Here is a 16,714-nt window from a genome sequence, read left to right on the forward strand (position 1 = left end):
TGAAGGCCATCTCCCTCCTCAGAGCTTGCTGAAACCACAATTTAAGACACTGTGAGACATGGCTTTGAGACATGGAAGACTGAGGAAGGGTGAAGCAAGAAAGACATGCTCTGCTGCAGCAGACGTGATACACATTATATTGCACAAAAGCCTGGAAAGAACTATGCCCATTTGTCACGTCTTGACTTTGGAGTTAGCTGGGAAGCCCTGTTTTGTGTTACATGTTACGTGGGAGCACCTGAAATACTGGGACTGCTCCTGGGGACCACTGCAGTAAAGCAGCAATGGATAGTTTCTTGCTAGGGACTGAGATGAATGGGAAAGCCTGTCATTTATGAGGTTATGTTAATTTAGCTCCACTGAATCTCTCTGGGGACCAATAATATTGATTTAGGATTTTGTTCTGATGACAGCTGAAAGGTGTGAGCTAGAAGAATTGTCTGTGCCTTGCCAACTGCTTCCCCCAATTACTGCCTGCAATAGCAGCCTTGAGTTCTCGCTCCTTTTTCACCTTGAGTCTTAAGGCAAGATACTGCAGGGTACTGAGCCATCTCTGTGTTTCTTGCACCAGGACGCCCAGTGCCACATTCTGGAGTGATGCTCCACAGGGGAACTGTCTGCTATGGGTACCATGCTACAGCTCTTGACATGCTCTGAAAGTGAAATTTGAGCTGCATCTTCAAGTGGAAGTCAGTCCTTTTAGAACTGAATACAAACTTACCACCTGGGTCCTGCAAAACCTACAGTGCAATGTAGATGTTAAGTGGTGGGGCAGGGCGAAACCAAGTAAAAAGAAAAAAAAGACCAAACCAAACACCCCCCACCCCCCCCCCCCCCCCCCCCCCAAACCCATATAAAATAAGCAAGCCTTAAACCTTGCATTTCTCCTAAGGGTGCAGAGAACTTGTCCAATGGGGAAAAATAACGAAGAACACTACTTTTTGGCAGGTCAGGTTGAATAGTGTCTTTTTGTACCATATATAACTGCATAAATTCCCTTTCTCCTCACAGTTAAAGGGGTTGACAGCTGTTACCCTCCTCTTTCTGAGCCCCATGGGCATTTTTGGTTCCCACCTGGGCTGAGACAGCACTGCCTTGGCTCCTCTGCATGGCCAGTCCAGATATTAATTGGTCTAAGTGGGATGTTCCACTGGGAAGACACCTTTGATAGAGCCTGAAATACCAAAACAGCCTTCCTTTTGTGGACAAGAATGCCTTTCTGTCACAGTAGTTGTTTTGTATACCAGAGCATGGTGTTATCCTCTTGTGTTCTAACTTAATCGTTTAACTTGTCCTGTGAAATTGTTGCAGCAGGAGAAGTGGACATGACATACCAATTTTCTCTTATAATAGGAATCATCAAAGCTCCTAAATTTAATCCTTGGCTTTGTGGGAACCTGGCTGAGAGTGAAAGCTCAGCAGATCTACAGTGAAACAAAAGAACACAGACCAGCTACAACCACATGTCCCTGCTGATTTGCAGTGTTCCACCTTGCAAAGCACCCCTAAACTGCAGAAGGCTGATCTTACAGCTGATGCATCGTCTGAACAGAAGTAGCTACTGCACATTTTGGGGATGGGATGGGGGGGCTTATTGTTATAAATCTTCTCCTTTAGGAATTTTTCAAATTTGCAGTATCTTTTTCCTTCTGAAGCAAGAAAAGCATGAAAATAAGACCCACATCAGATCCTCTGCTAAGGTGCTTGATGTTGCCTGCTACTCTTCCTGAAACTTCATCCCTTCTTTGAAAATAGGAACTGTGCTAACCTTCTGCATAAGAAGAAAGTCTTGCAGACATTGAAATAAGTGTAACTGGTGCAGAGCTACTTGGCTGATTCTGCAGAAAACCAGAAGCAGTGTTTTGCAGACAATAAATGCTCCCCTTTCATCTCTACTCAGAGGTCTAAAGTTCATCTCCTTAATGCCACCATTGCTGACTGCTTTCTTCCTAAATAAACCACCTCAGGGAGGAGAAAGAGAGATTTCCTTACACAGTGTGCTGCCCACAGAGGCACAGACAGCCACCTCTGATGATATTTTGAAAATCTCCCTAGCCAGTTGTGGGCAGCTCCTCTGATTTTAACAAAAAAAGCTTTTTGCATTACTCTATTTTGTCTTTTACTGTTTCAAATAGGGATTGACAAAAATTGGCTTTATCTTACCCTGTACGGTTGAGGACAGCAGGATCAGTGGGGTCTTACCCCTTCAGACCTTCCATATCAAACACATCCAAAACACACTGATGATTACTTAACCACCTGAATTAGCTGGTGGAAAATGGCTTTGCTCCAGAAACCTCCCCAGAGCTGTGCTGAGATATTGAGAAGGTGACTGGACCATAATTGTACTGCCTATGGAGGAGGTAACGAAGAACTTTCATGACCAAAAAGGCAACATATTTTGTTGTCTTGCAGGGCTGATAAGGCATCACACAGACTAACAGCTGAGGAGCTCTAGAAAGCCCTGAATCAGTGGAAAAACAGGTATTCGTGTCTTTGTTAGGCAAAGAAGAGCTCTTCTGTGTCTGAAACAAATGCTGGCCAAAGCCTGTGGGACTTCAAGCCCTTGAAAGCCTAGAAATCTGCTTGTTTAATGAACGAAGCATGGTTCAGCCCAGTGGGACTGTGGAAAGAAGGTACACTGGCCTGATCATGCTGGACCCTGTATCACATTGCAGATTTCAGACTGCAAACGGACATGCTTTACAAGCAGATTTTTTTTATTAAAGGTTACACCATCTCTCCCCATGGAGGCACATCTGATCTGGTACAGACAGAGCTGATTTTCATCCCTAATTTGTGCTTAGTTACTCGGAGCTGGGACTAAAACTGGTACAGCTGTACCAGGTCTCTAAGTCTGTCGTCTCTCAGCACAGTGCTGACCCTTGGTAAAGCAGCAGAAAAGAGTAAAGAGCAGGTAGACTGACCACACCTGAACTTTACTGCATGGGGAAGGAATTGACAAATGAAAAGGGGAAATGGCACTGCAAGAATAGCTGCTAGGCTGGACCCATGGCAAGGAAGCTGGGCTGACCCCCGGGTGTTAAAGGGAAATTGACGGCAGGATGACTGAAATACAACCCCAAACTCACAGCAGACAAGAGTTCTCAACTCTCGGGTTGTCCTCCCAGCTCAGACTCTGACCTGCAGGGTCCTACAATTTGGGACTGAAAGCCAAAGACAAGCTTCAGTTTTCCCTTGCTGCAGTGCAGAAGGTTACAGAGTTTTATCACAAGGCTCCTTTCTCCCACTCTGCCTGTCTCCTCACTTTTGGAAAAAGAAACTGCAAAGGTTAACCCTCTAGAACACCTGCTGTGCCCTTGCTCCTGTCCCTGCCCCAGTTATTACACAGCAAACAGGTATGTAGCAAGAGCATATACCCTGGAACTGAAGTTTCCAGAGCCTCTGTTTCAGCTCCATAGGGAGGCAGGGCTGCCCTACCAAGCAGAGTTTTCTCCTCTCAAAAAGCGGAGCATGACCAAAGCTTCAGAATCAGTGTGCTTGGGTTAACCTGGACCAGAACAAATAAAGAGGTTAGAAGACAACCCCAGCTTTTTCTATCAGCCTTCTCTCCTATTTCTTCAGAAATTCTCCTATTTCTTTAGAAAATCTGATCTCCTTGGGAGACAGGATACACACAACATTTCCTAAACCCAGCATTTTCATCAAAGGTAGAGAGTCTTTTCTCTCTTTGCCTCTTCTACTTCTTCATCACCCCAGCATCATCTTGAGCACCCTTGCACTCTTGAAGCCCTTCACATTGCTCCATTGCGCTGACCATTTCACTGGCTCTCTTAGAAGTGATCTTGGCTGTGGTTCTTCGGTATAAAAAGCATTTAAAGGTCCTTTTGAAGCTGTAGAACTCGGGGTTTCACTGTGTAGCAGCAGAGGCAGGATGGCCCACGCCAATGGAGCTTCTAAGTGTTAAATCAACCCAAGGAGGGGCAATACCCAAGGCATCAGGCACATCTCAGACAGGGCCAGGTTCTTTGCTAGCATGAACAATACTGTAGCCTTTCAATCCTGCACTCCCTTACTGTGCACGATATGCTCGTATCCAGCCTAAACTCCCTTCTGTGTCCTGCTAGGAGAACAGCTCAGAGTCACTGCAAATTGAAAGTGCAACTACAAAGCTAGGAAATTAGTATCCGGAATATCCCTTTAGGCTACTGGGTGTCTTTCCTTATCACTGCAGTAAATGCAGGAGAAAAGGAGGCGGTAAATCTTGCTTCACTTCGTTGAAAAAATTCCGAGTAATTTATTTAGTTTAATGTTGGATTTTGATGAATAATGTGCCTATCCTGGCACGGGAGGCACAATCACATATTGTGAGGTGGCCACGGAGCAAGATTCAATCAGTGCACAGGATGCCAGCAGGCAAGTTAACTACAGAGGATGCATTTTTCTTCCGCAAGCCCAGTAAATCTGTTTGTATCTTTCAGTCTGTAAATACCACTGGGTACCTAGCCTATGAGCATGTTGTGCCAGCAAACAGGGGACAATAGCAGCCTAAAGGTAAATATGGCAAAGCTCAGGAGACTACTAGGCTTACAGGTCCTGCCAGCCGTGTTATCATGCTGGGCCCAGCTTCCCTCCCTGGGGCGCAGCCAGCACTCGCTGCTTCCTGGCAGCAGGAAAGTTTGGGAGATACTGATATAAACAGTCCTTGCCACATACCCAAATCTAAAGCTGTTGGTCACCCCAGCCATTCAGAGGAGCTGTGGCTTTTCCACGTCGGCACAAAAAGGGCACAATGTTTTTCCCATGCTCAGGCACAGTAATGGGAATTTTTCAAGAGCAGTCTGTAATGTCCTGAACCCTCCTCTGACTGCCAGCTGGCAGCAGCTCTATCAAAGGCATGGCTGGAGCATACTGGAGCCCTGCAGAAGAAGCAGGTGAGACATTCAGGGGCCTCTACTCCTGGGAGCCATATCTTGGTTTACAGCCAGACCTGACAAGACACTCCAGTTGATCGTTACCTGACAAGTGTCAGCGGTTCTTGTCTGTGACCATTATCCCTTTAATATAAAATGCTGGGGAGATTAAATAACCTTCTGAAAATGCAGCCAGACTTTGCTAGGTCTTGGAACAGCCCTTATGGCATTCTGGCCAGCTCTGCTTTTGCTCCATTTCCTCCACTGGCAGACAGCAGGACTCATTGTGCATGTGAGTGTATTCAAAAGTGTGACATAAATGAAATGCACTCAGCTTTATGGGATATATAAGAGCCCAGATATGCCAGGACCTTCAGTCATTTTACAAAGTCCGAAGCTAAGGGAGCAGGTGCCAGTCAAAAGCTTTGGTTTCTTTTGTCTCTGTGTCTCTTATTTTCCCTCTTTTTAGAGGTTTCTTGGGAAATGAGGTAAGTGAAGCCCTGAAATTCCCCCTTGGAGAGTTGATCAGCTCAAAGTCTGCAAAACCCCAGACAGAGATCCCGCTGACAGCTTTTTCCTCCCTGGATGCTTCTCCTCTGAAGCCTGCCCAGCAGAGCTGCGCCTCTGGTCTGCTCGCCTGGAGCAAACCCTGCTGAAGCCCACTGGTGCCTCAGCACTGGCCCAGGGCCATCCAACACGGCTCTCAGCCCCAGCCCCATCTTTCTGAGGAACAATCTGGCAAGTACCGGCGTACGCTCAGCTGCTCTGCCGCTTGTACGCAACCTTGCAGACCTACGCTGCGTACCCGTGGCTTGCTGAACACCCGCAGGGATGGCTGCAGGTCACCTGCCCATCAGCCCAGACTCTAGCCAAGTAATGACGGGGGAAGGTTAGCTGCCACAATGATCCAAGCGGGAAATGTTTAAGCTAATGTATACTTCCCCAAAAGCATCGTACTTCAAACGATTTATTCCTTTCTAGCAATCATCTGATCAGTCCAGGAGCCCACTGCAGTACAGGTTTGGTAACAGGCATCTGTGGTTCTGAAAATGGTGTGACCTAAATAAAGCAAGCAGATAGAAAGAGGGGCAGAAAAGCTGCTAAAGAGAACTGGCCAAACTTTTATTCACATTATCAACTACAAGTGCAGTCTCATAACTCCCAGATCATTAGTCCATGCTGACTGTGCACACCGCACATCAGCAATATTTTAATTCAGGCACAGCACAGGACTTTTTCTAAAGTAACTTCATTTTTTTTGTCCTGTTTCAGAGGAACACGTATGCACTGGGTGCGTTGCTTCTAGCTGGCAAGAGAAGGCATATGTGTCAGGTGGACACATATATAGCAGGGAAAAGCCATACTATTGGAATATAAAGTGTTTGAGATGATAGGCAGTTTCAGTTCTTATTAACCCTATTGGATACATTTTCCAGTTATCATCTTCCAGATAAAAAATTCAGCTTGGAAGCTATCACACAGACAAGAGAAAAGGGCCTGTAATGAGAATGACTGCAAATGGAGCACATTTTTCTGTATTTCTAGCCTGCAGATGAGGATCCACCCTCCCAATTACCTCCTCTGTCTTTCCTCATCCTAACTGCTGCTCCAATAAGAAATCAACATCTTTTTTAAACAGATTTCTTCCAGGATCTTGGTTGTGCAACTTGTTGTGAGCAGGAAGAAGTCCATGGCTTTGTGTGCCCAGGTAAAGGAATAAAACACATCTTCCCCTCACAAAAGAATCCTGCTGGAATTAAAAACAACTGCAGATGGACCTGTATGCCTATTTCCCTCTACGAACAAAACCAGCATCAATAGTGGGCTCACTTGCTTTGGTTCCAGCTGATTCAGTAATTTCCTCATCTAACATATCATGGGCAAAACCCCCTCAAATGTAATAACTTACCCCTTAGAGATCATACAGCCAGTCATTTTTATGCCTGAATCTTCAGAAATGAAAATGAGAGGCTATATGATAAGTCATCTTTGTGGCACTTCCCAGAACAGCTACCATATTGCAGGGTTTGACACATGTACTAGCAGCAGAGAGGTAAAAATATGTAGGCATCAAGTCAGTTTTCAACATTCTTCAGAGATGTGTTTCCATAAGTACACACACACAGAGAAATATTTATATGGACACATATTTGTGCATGTAGTTCTCGTCATACATCTCCTTTTAAATCTTTCTTAAATATTTTTGAATCTTCCTTAAATAAAGTATCTTTTTGCACCTCCCTTATACTGAACTTGAAAGAAAAGAAGGCAAATTGCACAAAGGTTTGTAATATACAAACAATTTAAATTTTCTCCATGAAGTTGCATATGATGTGTTATTTAGTTGGCTAAATAGGGACTGTCTCTTTCACCAGTTGTCCCTTGATACAGTTTTCAATGATCTGTCCAAACTGACAGTAGGCATAACATTCTTCCATCACTTTTAAAAAGCTCAGGGCCCAGTTCACAGTATTCACTGGGACACCCAGACTTCCCCTCCAGCCCTTACACCTTTGACTCCAAGTCAGCAGACACATGAAGCAAACACTCAGCAGTATGTGAATTCAAGCTAAGCTGGTATTTAAGTGCTATAAAGACCCAGACCCTTAACAAATTCCCTAGATATAGCCTTAGGCAGTTTCACATGACCGTATGGGCTGGTTTCCCCATATCACAGGGAAACTTTGAGGACTTGAAGTTTTCTTCAGTTTCTATCTTTCCTTAATGTCCCCCCAGCCTGTTTGTCAGCAGTATTTTTGCACTATGTTTGTGACAGTGGTTCAAAATTGCTGTAAAGTACAGCAGGGCAGTTATTTTACCTGTCAGTCAAATCTGTGGCATCTCTGGTGTGGTAAGCTGGAGGAGATAGCACTATCGGCTCTGGTCTACTCCCCTAACTCCTCACTCCTGCATTTCCTCTGACATTTTGGTTTCAGTCACTTCTTTCTAACACTTTATGCAAAATTTTATTTTTTAGGAAAGCGCCCCTGATCTAAACCTATCGGTGTGGAATAGCTCACAGGAATTTCTGTGGGAACTTCAGCACAGTTTTTTCATGTGGCCTTTCTCCTCTCTTGGGGCAAACAAGCTCTCCCAGGTACACATTGGACAGAAGGACACATAACTTCATCCTGGAGTCTTGTCTGCAGAGAAGAGTGAAAGAATGAAGGTATCCAGACTTGAAGAGCCATGAGTCATGGACATAGTATCTCCAAGTCTTTCCATTCCCAAAGCAGTTGGGGTTTGCAAAAATCATCCCAGAAGATAGTTTTAAAAACATTTTCCCTCCTGATCAGTTCTGCAGAGTTTCATTCTGCGTGAATAACGTGTGCCCAAGGAGATGCCCTCCAAACCCACGTGAGATGTGGGTCCTTGCTGCATTCTCCCCAGTCACAAGCCGAAGGCAAAACTGGGAGACAAAAGTGCTTTAGGACTCATGTCTAGAGAGAATGTTTTACAGAATATGTCTTACAGAACTGTAAGAAGTAAAACACAACCTTAGTCATTAGTTTAGCAGTTAACTGGCACCAGACAAAACAATAGGAGATGAGTATTACCAAGTTTTAAAGTTAGCCATATAATTAACCAGAACAGTGAGCATAGCAGTTAGTCCCTCTATTCTGTAATGAGAAACAATAAAAAAAAAATATAGGGAAAAAAACCTGGAAACCAGAGTTGTTTTTTAAAATGAGTTTCTACAGGGAACACTCAACTTATAAAGAGAGATAAATTATAGGTATGCGCTTAGTGTGTGTTTATGGTTTAGCCCCTAGGAGACAGAAGGAAGAAAAATGATCTCTGCTTTTTTCCATTTTTCCATCTAAGCTGCATTAGAACGAACAGTTGGGGCTGGTTATCCATAGTTCACTGGGAAGTGGCTGTACAGAAAACCTTCTCAATATCTGCAGGCCTGCCCCAAAGCTGTCTGATGAAGGAAAACACCAGGATCCCCGTGGCAGAGTCACTGCCCGAGGGAGAGTCAGTGGGAAGGACATGACCCAGGACCAATTAGCAAGGCCTAAAGTATTTTCACAGCAAGGCCCTTAGTTTTGTCCCAATATGATAGAAATTCCAGAGGAACTCCATGTCTATGTTTTGGCTGTTAAGCCATGTGCCTACGGTAGTGCACGTGCACTGGAGATGAGGGCAGCTGGTGTGCTTGGCTTGCACACCCCCCAGCGCAACAGGCGTTTTGCTTTTGCCCAGTTGCAGGGCTGGTGGCTAAATCTGTGCAAAAAAAAGGGTGTGGGGGGGCATCAATGCTGTTTTCCTAAGCTGCCCACGACAGGCCTGTCCATGGCTTCACCTGGGTAACACTCCACAGCCGCACTGGTGGGGGGAGCAGGGCATTTCCAAAATGCTGTGCCCTGGAGACAGGGCAGCACTGCCAGTGTCTTTGCTCTGTACCCACCTCCTGTCCCACTGCCTCTGGGCAGACTCCTCGCGCTGTGACTCCCTCCAGAACAAAATCCAGCACCAGGGAAGCCAGAGAAAGCCTTGTCGTCTCAACCCTCCACAAAGCTTGCACCACCACCAGCTTGGCTCGCTCCCCACCTCCTTCACACCGAGCTCTTCCACTTCTCCCCAGCTCTCTCTTCCATCGGTATCGGTGTGCTCCCTTCCTCAGGGAAAAGCACCGTAGGCAGTGAACCGACACCGTTCCCACCAGCACCTGGGCTCTGCAGCTGGCCCAGGGTAACCAAAGGGCTTGCTTTATTTATCAGGTCAGGACTCAGGGGAGGAAGAGAGGTCATCGTTAGGGAAAACAGGCCCCTAATTACACTGTCAGCAGGTACAGAGGTTGACGGCTGGCTGTATTAAAGAAATAAAACTCAAACCAGACCATTAATATGAACGCTCCCTGCCAAAGAAAACAAAGCCATTCTCCTAATAAAGCCCAGAAACAAGGCGAAGACTGCATCCGCAGCATGCTGTTGGACCATGTGTGGACCAGAAGAGCCATAACAAACAGGATCAACTTTGTATGCAGAAGGAGGGTGCCTGGGTGGTGAGAATCCAAAAGGCGGAGGCAATGCAGATGGGACAGTGTGTGGGGCATGTCCAAAACGACTCTAAGGCTGTATACATGATATTCTCTGTACACATGGGATACGTAAGAAGAGCTTCCTGTGACTGTATTAAGCAGAAATCATGGCATATCCTGAAGCGACCAGTCCCCAGATGGACAACTGAGCCCAGCTGCCTGCTCTCCCCTACATTACACACCTGAGAGTCACAGACATCTCCCAGGGGATTGCCACCACTGTTTGCTATTGGAGATGCCACAAGCCCTGGGAAGCTATAGCCTCTTTGGGGTCTGGATTACCCCACTACCAGCTGATTTGGGGAAGACAGGGCCTAGTTTCACGTCACAAATGGCACGGTTCCCCAGAGGCTTTTCTGTTACAGGGCAGTCTTTCTCACTGGTGCCATGATAAAGACTGCTCTATCCCTGTCCATCTCGTTTCACAAAATTTCAAGGGACTTGGTATCTGTGAGACCACTTTCAATTTGGGTAAGGTTGGTCAAGAGGCTCAAGTGCTCTGAGGCGCAACTGGCTGACAGGCAGCACGACTGCACGTACCATGTGTCCTAGGAAACCCTGCTAAAGCCCAGAATGTTAAGGCACTGCCTCCAAAATGCACAGGCTGCATCAGGAGCAGTCCAGAGATTCCTTTGCTACAACAACTCCTCAGTACCCCCTCAACCTGATTTTCAACAAGCAAAAATCAGACAGCTTTGGGTTTCAAGTCAGCAGAGAGTGGCTGTGCAGGCCTACCCCTTCTTACAGAAGGCGGCACGTTCTTAAAATCTGTTATATTGCAAAGAGGTGCAAAAAAAGCCACTTAGCTGAGCTGAGGCTCTTCTTGGTGTCGTGGTTTAACCCCAGCCAGCAACTAAGCACCACGCAGCCAGTCACTCACTTCCCCTCCACCCAGTGGGATGGGGGAGAAAATCAGGAAGAGAAGTAAAACTCATGGGTTGAGATAAGAACAGTTTAATAGAAGAGAAAAGAAGAAACTAATAATGATAACACTAATAAAATGACAGCAGTAATAATAGAAGGATTGGAAATACAAATCATGCACAGTGCAGTTGCTCACCACCCGCCGATGGACACCCAGCTAGTCCCCAAGCGGCGATCCCCCCACTCCCCCCAGTTTATATTCGAGATGTGACGTCCCATGGTGTGGAATACCCCGTTGGCCACTTTGGGTCAGCTGCCCCGGCTGTGTCCTGTGCCAACTTCTTGTGCCCCTCCAGCTTTCTCGCTGGCTGGGCATGAGAAGCTGAAAAATCCTTGACTTTAGACTAAACATCACTTAGCAACAACTGCAAACATCAGTGTTATCAACATTCTTCTCATACTGAACTCAAAACATAGCACTGCACCAGCTACTAGGAAGACAATTAACTCTATCCCAGCTGAAACCAGGACACTTGGCCACAGGACAAGATTTACAGATGTTAGTGTTAGTAAGCCTGGTCTTCCCACGCACTGGAGCCAGAGCTCTTGTTTCTCTGAGGCACAAGCATGGGGCAATGTGAGAGGAAACACATCCTACACCCTGTGCGATAGGGTTGAAAGGAGTCTCAAGGACGGGCTGTATCTGACAGAGATGACTTCTTATGGGGCTTTTTTGAGCCCAAAGTCCCAATAAATGGCTCTTCACTGCAACCCAGGGTCCCAGCACCTCTCCCATGCCACAGCCCCGTGCAGGAAGGACCACAGGACAGCTCTTTGTAGGGCCCTGCAAGAAGAGAGGGGCCATGCCATTGCACTCCATGTAGATGGAGCACGGCTAAAACAGTAGGGACTCAAATATTCAAGGCCTGCATGCAAAGGCTGCAAAACTCATGGGGATGGTCAAGCTCTCGCTGATTTTGTGGATGGACATAGTCATGAATCCCAGCGGACTGCTGAGTTGTAGCTGGAGGCTGCATCATCTCTCATGGAGCAACACATCTGTTCTTACCATCTTTAGAATGTGCAAAGGAGAAAGTAAAGGTTATGCAGACCAATGCTGCAAACAGGGGCAGGGATCCACACAAACAGCCTTATATTTAACTTACTGCTGATTGTATAATCACACAAACACACCAGTTCTACAGCTACACATATAAATTGAGCCACTGTCCAGAGCTAACATTCATGGCTCCGTATACATCTTGCTCACTGGCATCTTTATGGAGGCAAAGGTTTGTATAAGATGGAAAGTAAGTAGGGAAAACCAGTGAAATCACTGTGGGGCAGCAGGAAGTTAATTTTGGTGCTGCAGATAGAAAATCTGATGTATAAACATATCTTAATGTGCCTATTAAGCTTAGTGTCAGAGTGATATAGCTAATTCCAAATTCTGACTTCCAAACGTATTAAAGTCTCAGAAGTTTTAAAGCAGAAAGAAAGAGACAAGTTGTTTATTCTAGAATATAACAACTTCAACATGGAGATCTGTGTCAACTTAAAGAGCATGAACTATGTAGTTTAACCCAAAACATGAAGGAGAAATGGGATACTTGTGAGGATAGTGAGAATATTCCAAATATTTCTCATTTCTAGAGAAATCCTATCCTACAGCTCTCTCCTGGCCCTATAGAATAAGAGTGAAATGAGAGCTGTGTACCTAACCCCTTTCGGCTGATCTTAAATACCAGTCCAAATGCCTTAACCACTAATATTTTCCCAGGCCCATTGATCTGAATGAGAACTTAAAACTTGAGTGGAGACAACAAGATAGAACCCAAGTCTGGTTACATTGTTGTCATGATAATATAACTCCTTTGTGGGGAGGGGACTTTTCTAATGCCCTGATTTTATAGGTTTGTGCAAAATACAGCATCGGTTTAGCTGGAGACATCTGGACTCTCCCTGTCAAATGAATAAAGGCTTTTTTTATGCAGAGGATTCTCAAAGGAAATAAGACGTTCACTAGTGGGTGAATAAAACATGGAATAAATTTGAAATACTCAAGAGGCAAAGAAAAGCACTGCATAAAATTAAAAAAAAAAGATGTGAAGTTCTTGATAAAGAAAAATAACAATGTAACACATGTCAAAGGCTATGCAGCCATGAGTAATGACAAAAGGTAATACTAAACATTGCAGAACCCTGATTAGTTTTGTAATAGTGTATAAATCTGTGAATGTACAACTTCAGAAAGAAGATTTAAATGTCCTTCTCTAAGCAGCTTACCAGAGCTCAGTTTTTTAAATCTTCATTATTGTTTCTTGCTAATTTGTTTTTACCAGATTCTCCTGCTATCTCCTGTGCACTCTGGTTATAAAGTGTTAAAAGGATTAGGACCCCATGGATTTCAAGAGCAGATGATCTTTTCAACACATTCATGTTTCGAGAAACAAAAGCTTCATTGCTAATGTAAACTCGAAACTGAATAACATAGGTTATCCTTTGCAAAACACTTGGGGAGAAGATGCAGGCAAACAGCTCTGTCTGCTGCTGCTGACTTGTAGCTACTCCAGGGTGGATAAAAAAGAAATCAGAGGTATGGCAGATTCACCACCTCAGCAAAAATGCTGCCCTTATTTCCAGATTATTTTGAGATCATGGTGCCCACCAGACCTAGTCAGTTCCTTGACCAAGAACATCAGAAAGCAAAATAATTTAATTCTTGGAGGGTAAACTTTAAATCCCAAGTGCCGTTATTCTGTAGTGTGGTGCCACTTGCGCATCTCCAAGTGCTGTGATCCTGTGATCTAGAAGAACCAGTTTCACTAGGTCCAGGTTTTTATATCCCACCTCATAGCAAGGAACGCCATTTCCCACAGCACGCTGCAACAACTCTCTTGGTGCACACATGGGTTGAGGGCTGCTCCATGTCTGTCTGTACTTGGCTCTTACAACCTGTGTGCTGGCCTTCTGTCACCTTGCACGTGCACCACGCATACAATGCTTGACAATGCGATATTGAACCTGGGCAGAACAACTGCATGGTACTGAGGTGAACTTTGACATTTTTCTGCTGGTTATTGAATCTTTAAAATCAGGCTTGCAAAAGTGGTACTGGATTTAGGACACACACCATCTCCACAATCCCATCAGTCCACGGACTGCTGCTCCATTTGCTCCCTACCAAAATGATCCAGGCCATACGTGAAATACAAGGAGCGGTGGAGGCCAATGGACTGGATTAACCTGGAAAAGCAGAAGCCGAAGGGACATCTAATCCCAGTCTACAACTCAGGTGGCAAGTACCAAAAGAACAGAGCCAAACTCCCCTCAGCAGGTCCAGCTGGTGTAACAAAGGCAACAGCCACAGCTGCAGCTTGGGATGTTCAGGTTGGGCATTGGAAAAACACTTTCCCAGGATGGTGGTTCATCCCCAGTCATTGGTGAGATGGGGGATCACCATCCTCAGAGGGTTTCAAAACTTACAGAGGCAAAAACACAGCTGCCCTGATCTAGCATTTGGTGAGAATCCTGCTCCAAGCAGGTCCCCTCTGACCAGCATTTCTGTGAGTCTGTAATTCTGTAAATAACTGTCTTTTTTTCCATTCCACAAATAACATCTCTACAATTTCCTCCAAAACTGCCTAACACCATGTACTGGGTTAACATGGCAGGGTTTTGGTGGCCATGGCGACACTGACACAGGGGTGGCTTTTGTTAGAAGATGCCCTCATGTGAGACAGAGCCTATGCCAGCCGACTCCAAGTCAGACCTGCCACTGGCCAAAGCTGAGCCCAACAGTGATGGTGGTAGTGCCCCTGGAAGAATGTATTTAAGAAGGGGGGAAAAAACTGCACAACTGCAGCTGAAGAGAGGCATGAGAATATGTGAGAGAAACAACTCCACAGACCCCCATGTCAGTGAAGAAGGAGGGGGAGGAGTTGCTCCAGGCGCCGGAGCAGAGATTCCCTTCCCCTGCAGCCCATGGAGGTCCATGGTGGAGCAGATCTCCACCTGCAGCCCATGGAGGACCCCATGCTGGAGCATGTGGATGTGCCCTGAAAGAAGCTGTGACCCTGCGGAGAGCCCATGCTGGAGCAGGCTCCTGGCAGGACCCGTGGACTCATGGAGAGAGGAACTCATTGTAGGAGTCAATTATATGGAACTTAGTGACTGGGCCTGAAAGTAGCTCATGGTCGCAAGAGCATTCCAGACGCCTTTAGAAGGCCTTGAACAGAATAAACAAGAAGACAGAAAAAGAAAGATCCCAATTAGAAAAACACAGGTGTGCATTCTACGATAAAGGGAACTTGGCACAAACAACCTCAATTCGGCAGTTTATCTTGACCAATTAGACTGAGACAAGTTTCTCATGTTTTAGTTAATATAGCAAATTATGTCCTATGTTTATGCGTGTGTACAGAGTTAGTACAACCAACTATATCTTATGTTTATATGCGTGTACAGTCGATACAACCAATCACATTTTATGCTTGTGCGCGTGGACACTAAATGCTTGCATGTAGCAGCCAATCAAAGCTTCTTAGGAACTTAGAGAATTGTATAAGAATGATCAGCTAGGCTCAATAAACTGGCGACTTTGATCATCATATTGGTGTCCTGTCATCCGCCCCCGCATGGAATTTCGCAACAGCCCATGCTGGAGCAGGTTTTCTGGCAGGACCTGTGGCCCATGGAGAAGACCCCACACTGGAGCAAGTTTGCTGGCAGTCATCTGTGACCCCATGGGGGACCCACGCTGGAGCAGTCAGTTCCTGAAGGACTGCAGCCCATGGAAGGGACCCATGCCGGAGCAGGTCATGAAGAACTGCAGCCCATGGGAAGAACCCACATTGGAGAATGTCCTGAAGGACTGTATCCCATGGGTTACACACTGGAGCAGGGGTCTCCATCCTGGAGCAGGGGAAAAATGTGATGAGGAAGGAGCAGCAGACACAAGGTGTGATGAACTGACCCCAATTCCCATTCCCCGTCCCCCTGCGCCGCTGGAGGGAGGAGGTGGAGAAACCGGGAGTGGAGTTGAGCTGGGAAGGAGGGAGGGGTGGGGGGAAGGTGGGTTTAGGTTTGTTCTTATTTCTCGTTATCTTACTCTGCTTGATTGGCAATAAATTAAATTAATTTTCCCCAAGTTGAGTCTGTTTTGCCTGTCATGGTAATTGGTAAGTGTTCTCCCTGTCCTTATCTCGACCCATGAGCTTTTCATCCCTGTCCTGTTTTCTCCCCCTGTCCTGTTGAGGAGGGGGAGTGATAGAGCAGCTTGGTGGGCACCTGGCAGCCAGCCAAGGTCAACCCACCACACACCATTTCTCTCAAATCATCTAAGCAATGATCAGAATTCAATTTAATTTACAATTTATTTCTTTGATGGCTAAGCCAGTTTGAACCAGGTTTTGGCCTGGCTTGACTCCTTTCCCACCTTGCAATTTCCTATTCCCTTGGTTGTGTTTGTACAACTGCTCTTGGGAAACTCCTTGCTTGCAAATAAGCTGGAGGCAGGTGAAAGCACCTTCAGCACTAGAGAAAATGTCACACTCTGTACCGTCCGAACAAATACCCCCAACCTGAGCTTCTCTTGAAAGTTGCTGCTTTTCTTTTCAGTTCCAAAGAAGGGTTTGTGCACCCCAGACTGGGTCTGTTTCTTCTGAGAACATTAGCTAGTCTGATGATAGAATAGATTTCCTTTCCCTATAAAAAATGATTTACTCTTTTCAACAACCTCTTCCTCTGACTCTGAAGGCTTGTCCATTCTAGAATGTCTTCAACATGTTAACCAACAGCTCATAGACAAAAAACCCGCATGAGGTTGCAGTAACCTTCCAGTCTGATTAAAGAACAAGAAGAATTATTTTTTTTCCTTTCCATCTAAAGCCTACATGTTTGAATCTGACAACTTCTTGCTGAATTGAAACAT

The sequence above is a fragment of the Accipiter gentilis genome, chromosome 15, assembly GCF_929443795.1.
Source record: "Accipiter gentilis chromosome 15, bAccGen1.1, whole genome shotgun sequence".
In the NCBI taxonomy this organism is placed as follows: domain Eukaryota; kingdom Metazoa; phylum Chordata; class Aves; order Accipitriformes; family Accipitridae; genus Astur; species Astur gentilis.